The following is a 7734-nucleotide window of genomic DNA, read 5'->3' as shown; positions in this document are numbered from 1 at the left end:
TGGTGGAAGGAGTCTGGGAGGCCAAGTGGCTTAATCCTGCTGCTCAACCCTATGTTTGTGTGGTATGGTTGCACTAAATTTTCCTGACCACATGCTGTGAGCTCAGCCTCATGGACTACTCTCCCCACTCACTTTGACCATTCACACGATGATTAAAATAATTCAAGGTTATTGCAATACCTTTCTTATTAGCTCCTACTGGTTCTTCATTGATGTTATTATCTACAGATACTGTAAGGGAAGTTTGAAACTACATCCAACAGTGATTTCTTCTTACTTGTCATTTCTTGTCTCCACCCAAACTGATGCTACCTTTAGAGCTTTTGAGCCAAGATCATAGTTCACCAATGCACTGATCTCATCCCTTATTAACAGAGAGCTATCCACCTTCATTTCCTTTCTGCTTTATTCTTTCAAAATGTTATGTAGCCCTGGATATTCAGTCCCAGTTTTGATCACCTTACAACCATATCACTTAATTCATTTCTATTTGGACAATCAATTATCCACATTGTTATGATTGCTGCTTGCATTTATATTAAAAACTTGCAATGTTGTCATGGAGTCACAGAGATGTACAGCATGAAAACAAACCCTTCAGTCCAACTTGTCCATGCCGACCAGATATCCTAAACTAATCTAGTCCCATTTGCCAGCATTTGGCCTATATCCCTCTAAACCCTTCCTAATCCAGATGCCAGCCTTCACCACCTTCTTTGGCAGCTTGTACCATACATGCACCACCCTTTGCATGAAAACGTTGTCCCTTAGGTCCTTTTGAATCTTTGCCATCTCATCTTGAACCTATGCCCTCTAGTTTTGGACACCCCTACCTAGAGGAAAAGACTTTGTCTATTTACCCTATCCATACCCTTTCCTGGTTTTGTAAACCTCTATAAGGTTTTACAGTTTTCCCCACTCTGCTCCTACTTGCTGCTGTATTTATGTAACTGCATGTTTTGGCCTTTCTTGTCACAGCTGAAAAATGTGTTGCTGGAAAAGCGCAGCAGGTCAGGCAGCATCCAAGGAGCAGGAGAATTGACGTGTCGGGCATAAGCCCTCATTCCTGAAGAAAGGCTTATGCCCGAAACATCGATTCTCCTGCTCCTTTGATGCTGCCAGATCCGCTGTGCTTTTCCAGCAACACATTTTTCAGCTCTGATCTCCAGCATCTGCAGTCCTCACTCCCTCCTTTCTTGTCACATTCTGGTTATATTTCCCTCTGCACCGTACACGATTATCTTGCCATTTCTCATTATGTTTCTATCTGGGTAAATGTTTTCCTCACCATTTAGTTCAAAGCTCTCTCTCTATAGCCTAGTTATTTCATTTGTCAGAATACTGCTCCCAGCCTGTTCCAGCTTCCATTGTACAGCTCCCAATTACTCCATTATTAGTAGCAGTACTCCATAGATTAAAATCCATTTCTCTTGCACTGATCTTGAACTATGTACTCAACACTTTAATCTTATATACTCTATGTCAATTTGCTCATGATGCAGGTAATAATCTGGAGATTATTATATCTGTGGCTCTTTTGTTTTTTTTTAAATTTAGTCCCTAGCTGCGCATGGTCCATTAACTTCCTTAGTCTTCCCTGAGTCATTGGTATCCATGTGGACTATGATAACTGAATATTCTTTCTTCAATTTCATGTGAATTCCAGCCTGATGAAATGTCTTTAACCCTAACACTGGGCAGGTAATACAACCCTTGGGACTCACAGTCTCGGCTGCAGAGAATGGTATTTATCCCACTAACTATACTGTCCTCTACCACAACTGCTTTGCTTTTCCCACCTGCGATGTGGATGCCGTGCTGAGTTTGTTTGCTCAGCCTCTCTGTGGTCCCTGTTCGTGTTCATGCAGACTGAGAGGATCAGGTGTCTGTTGGACAAGTGAAAGGCCTGTACTGCTACCTTCATGATCCCTCACTCATAGTCACTGCCCCCTATTACCAACAACATACCAAATGTGAAGCTCTTTACCTGAAAGGTATGGCTGCCTCGAGGTAATTTTCCCAATCCCTGCTGCAGCATGGACTCAGCAGAGGGGAGGGGGGGAGAGGCATGGTAACATTTATCATGTCAAGCCCATTAAAAATTCTTTATGTTTCACCTCTGATTCTTATAAACTCCAGTGAATAGTGTCCCAAACCGTTTAGCCTTTCCTCAGAATTTATCCATCTCAGCCATTAATCCCTCCATACTAGTCATCATCTGTGTGAACCTTCTCTGAACTGTCTCCAATGAAATGATACCTTTCCTTAAATAAGGGAATCAAAACTGCTCACACTATTCCTGATGTGGTCTCACCAGTACCAATGTACAGCTGCAGTAAGACTTCCCTACTCTTACACTAAAACCCCCTTGAAATAAAGGCCAACATTCCATTGGCCTTTCTGATTACCTGCTGCACCTGGGAGCTGGCTTCATGTTCAAGTGATACATCTTTGTTGCAGAATCAATGCTGAGAGGTTGTTTCCCCTCATGGGAGAGTCTAGGACCAGAGGACATTCTTAGAATAAAGATCATGCAACACCAGGTTATATGTGGTTTTTAACTTTGTACACCCCAATCCAGCACCAGCATCTCCAAATCAGAATAAAGAGACACCAATTTAAGATGAGGTGGAACTTCTCTGCCCACAGAGGATTGTGAGTCATTGGAACACCGTGGGAGCTGTGGGGATGAAGCCCTTGTGTAGATTTAAGGCTGAGATAGATAAATTTTTGATCATTAGGTGAATCAAGGGTTAAAAGAAAAGTGGACAAGAGGGATGTCGAATTTCAGTGAATGGTGAAGTAGGCTTAAGGACCCAAATGGCATACTCCTGTTTTTATTTCCAAAAGAATATCTACAGTTTGGAAGCAGGCCATTCGACCCATCAAGTCCACATCACCCCTCTGCCGAGCATCCCACCCAAAGCCAACCCACTACCCGATCCCCATAACTCTGAATTCTCCATGGCCAGTCCACCTAACCTGCACACTTTTGGACTGTGGAAGAAAACCACAGAATTCAAAGGAAAGCCACGCAGACACGAGGAGAAAGTTCAAATTGAGACCATGTCCCTGGTGCTGTGAGGTAGTAGTGCTAAACACTGAACCAGTGTGCCACTCCAATAACAGCACTTGGGCTAGCACCTGCCCTAACACCTCCCCTTTCTGTGTTAATGTTCTTATCATTACCTCACTTACTGTTTTGGTTACCCTGAATGACTTTTAAAAATTCCTCCATCTTACTTTAAACTTTGATGGGGCATCAAATTCTGGACAGGGTAGTTAAGAGGCAAACACATTGCTAAGGATTTGGAATCATGCAATACCAGGTAAAAGCAGATTTCTTTCCAGTGAGCTTTTGTGACAAAAACAATGGTATTTTTACTATTATGTCTACTAAGACAAGCTTTTCAATTCACAACCTTGGAATACTCAAGTCTTGAGGTTAAAAAGTAAAAAAAACCGTAATGTTGAACTATGATAACATCAGTGGAAGCTAACCCCATGTAATCCTGAAAGAAACTGAATGCTTTCTGTCAAAGGCCAGATAAAAGTAACAAAGTGTTTGACTCAAACAATAGGTGTCAGTCATGGCTCAGTTGGTGGCACCCTGACCTGTGAATCAAAAAGGTTGTAAGACTCACTCCAAAGATTTGCTTAGAAAACACTTGGCTAAACTCCAAGGGAGTGATATGTTGTTGACGGTACCATCTTTCAGATTAAAACGAATCCCTGTCAGATAGATCCTAACTCACCGTTTGAAAGAAGAATGGGGAATTAACCCTGGTGCTCTGCCCAATATGTATCCTTTAACCATATGTTGCCATCAATAATACTCATTGTATAAATACTGTCCTTGTATTATTCCATTTTGTACAAAAGTACCTTTTGTACTTTTTAACAGCAACAATAATTTGGAAATATTCCATTGGCTATCAAGTCACATGTAGACAGGATGGTTCAAAATGCATTTGGCATACTAGCCTTCATTGCTCAGACCTTTGAGTATAGGAGTTGGGACATCATGGTGAGATTGTACAGGACATTGGTAAGGCCTCTTCTGGAATAATGATTTGGAGATGCCAGTGTTGGACTGGGGTGTACAAAGTTAAAGATCACACAGCACCTTCTGGAATACTGTGTCTAGTCCTGGTGGCCTAGTTATGGGAAGGATATTATTAAGCTGGAGAGAGTTCAGAAGGGATTTGATGTTGCCGGGTATGGAAGGTTTGAATTACAAAGAAAGGCTGAATAAAGGCTGGCACATTTTTCATTGGAGAGTAGGAGGTTGAGAGGAGACCTGATAGAAGTTTATAAAATAATGAGGCGTATGGATAGAGTTAATGGTAGTTGTCTTTTTCCTAGGATGGGGGATTTCAAGACTATGGGACCCAATTTTAAGGTGAGAGGAGAGAGATTCAAAAAAGACATGAGGGGCAAATTTTTCATACAGTGTGTGGTTCGCGTGTGGAATGAACTTCCTCCTGAGGAAGTGTTGAATGTGGGTACAGCTACAATGTTTAAAAAAACATTTGGATAAGTACACAAGTAGGAAAGATTTGGAGGGATATGGACCAGGAGCAGGTAGGTGGGACTAGTTTAGTTTGGAATTATGTTCAGCATGGACTGTCATGAGAGGCATGGATAGGATAAAAGGCAAAGTCTTTTCCCTGAGGGATATGGGCCAGGTGCTGGCAGGTGGGACTAGATTGGGTTGGGATATCTAGTTGGTGTGGACAGGTTGGACCGAAGGGTCTGTTTCCATGCTGTACATCTCTATGACTCTATGACTGGTTCGACTGAAGGGTCTGTTTCCATGATGTATGACTCTGAGTCCATAAGTGCCTAAGAATGCCCTAACGTTGTGAAAAGTGCTTTACATTATAAGAATCTTGTGAATGTTAGCTATCTTGAAGGGCTTTGCACAGTTAGGTCTAGTTGCAATATGCACATCCACTTCATGTCAGACGATAGAGTCTGTATGATTGACAACTGAACATCACCATCTTCAACCAATCTGCACCTTCAACCAACGTTGTCCCCTCCAACCAACATCTGAGGTTGTGATGAGAAGAGGAGCCCTGACAGAACCAGCTTCAGCAAAGAAAATCATTGTTTAAGGAAGGATTTACCTGCACTGGAGGCAGTTTAACAAAGGTTCAGCAGATTGTCAGAACACTAAGATACTGGGACTAGTTCAGGAATCATCGAATAGAATCCCTACAGTGTGGAAGCAGGCCATTCAAGTCCATACCCTTCCAAAGAACATCCTTCCTAGATCCATACCATATCCTGTCACTGTAACCCTGCATATCCCATGGCTAATCCACCTAGCCAATGCATCCCTGAATACTATGGACAATTTAGCATGGCCAATCCACCTAACCTGCATATCTTTGGACTGTGGGAGGAAACCCATGCAGACACAGGGAGAATATGCAAACTCCATACTGACAGCAGCCCAAGGCTGAAATTAAACCCAGGTGCCCTGGTACTGAGGCAGCAGTACGAACCATTGAGCCACCATGCCTAGGTAGCATACTTTTGGTGATACAACCTCGATGGGATGAACAACCTCTTCTGTGCTGCATGATTCTATGATTCCCTGGGATGAGAGGGTTGACTTATGATGAGAAGCTGAATAAATTGCATGGATATTCTCTGGAATTTAGCAAAATAAGAGATGATCCTGTTGAAACATTCAAGAAACAGGCTTGATACTGAGATGTTGTTTTCCCTTGTTGGGGACTCCAGATCAAGGAGACAAAGTTTTAAAATAAGTCATTAACTTAAAACAGAGATGAAGGCTGTCTTGAATTGACAAAAATGTGAGTATGTTAATTACTACATGCAAAAAAAATAAAAGCAACATGCATACACACTCAATACGAATAAAACGTGTATCCAAAAAGACATAATTTACAAAAAATAAAATACATAGATCAGAATTATGCATGATGAATTGATGTTGCGACCATGGCAATGGAGATTACTGGTGGTGTTGCTAGATAAACAGTTGGTTTCATGATTCTTACTTTTACAAATTTGTTGAGATTGTGTACTTCTGATTCCTTTTAATTGCCATCAAATCCCAGCATTCAGGGTGAGAGAAAATCATTTTGTTTCCTATTCCTTTTGTCTGACTGCTAGATAGCTTTCATCTAACACACAGCGTGAGGGAAAATCTTTACCTGCAATACAGGGGTGACAAGGGAACAGTTCTTTAACTGTCGTGGCCTTTACAGCACACTAAGACTCAGGTCCCAGACCGGTGCATGTGAGAATGTTCAGTCTTACTAGCATATTCCAGTCCAGTTGAAATTGATTTTTTTAACCATTATCCTCTGCATTCTTCAGAAGGAAAATGCAAAATGGAATTATGGTTTGAGATACGGTCTGCAGGAGGTGGCTTGCTGTTGTAGAGGAGGTCATTAGTCCCTCAGTGTTTTTGTTGCCATAAGAGATCACAATCCAGAGTGCTTCTATTTCATATGCTTGTACAACCAGGTAAATGTAGGGGGCCAACATTGAAGAGGAATTGAAGAATGGAGAGTTGGCAGGAATGGGAAAGCAATGGAAGGGCCTGAATAGAAGGAAGGCAGAGACCAGAGGCTGCTCAACCAGAAGTCAATGAGAAGCAGTGAACTCAGGAGTGATGGGTGAATGGGATTTGGTAACTTTAACTAGAATCAAATTAAAATTTGGTGCTCAACACTAAGCAGCACCTTAAAAGGTTTATCATATCTACTGCAGCAGAAGAAATGAGTATCCATTGCTTTTCAACTCCTCTGCCACTGAAAACATATTTATTCAATTGAAACTTTGTATGGTTTTGGAAGCTTCTATCAAATGGGCTCTGACCTTTATTGCTGTAAAGGAAGTTCGGCATTCATTTCATCAATCTAGTTGCCCTCAACTATATTCTCTCCAAGGTCTTGATATCCTTCCAAAGTATAATGCCCAGAATTAAAACATGCACAAACTGGACTAATGTGTTTTATAAAGGTTTCGTACCCCTTCCTGGTTTTGGTACTCTCTAATTCTTAATAAAGCAAAGGTTTTCTCATTAACTTCTTGCTTTAAATGATGTAGTCCCCACATAGTCCTGATGACATGTCCTGCCTGAAACATTGGCTTTCCTGCACCTCAGATGCTGTCTGACCTGCTGTGCTTTTCCAGCTCCACATTTTATCGACTCTGACTTCCACATTTGCAGTCCTCACTGTCTCCGAGTCCCCATTATCTCCGTTCTTGCAGCCACTTCAAAGCAGCAACATTTTTTTCTGCCAAAATAGTTATCCAGGGTCCTCTTGAATGCCTCAATTGAACCTGCCTCCACCAGTTTTCCAGGCAGCGGTTTTCAGACCTGAAGCACTCATTGTGTGAAAGCATTTTATCTCCATTGCAGGTTGCTTCTTTTGTAAAGCACTTTAAGTCTATGCCTTCTGATTCCTGATCCTTTTACGGGCTTCAGTCTGTCCACGTAACTGAAATTTCTCATCCCTGGCACCATTCTTATAAACTACTGAAAATGTGTTGCTGGAAAAGCGCAGCAGGTCAGGCAGCATCCAAGGAGCAGGAGAATCGAAGTTTCGGGCATAAGCCCTTCTTCAGGAATGAGGAAAGTGTGTCCAGCAGGCTAAGGTAGGGAGGAGGAACTTGGGGGAGGGGGTTTGGAAATGCGATAGGTGGAAGGAGGTCAAGGTGAGGGTGATAGGCCGGAGTGGGGGGGGG

The sequence above is a fragment of the Chiloscyllium plagiosum genome, chromosome 1 (assembly GCF_004010195.1).
Source record: "Chiloscyllium plagiosum isolate BGI_BamShark_2017 chromosome 1, ASM401019v2, whole genome shotgun sequence".
Taxonomy (NCBI): Eukaryota; Metazoa; Chordata; class Chondrichthyes; order Orectolobiformes; family Hemiscylliidae; genus Chiloscyllium; species Chiloscyllium plagiosum.
Note: the sequence above shows the minus strand (reverse complement) of the source record.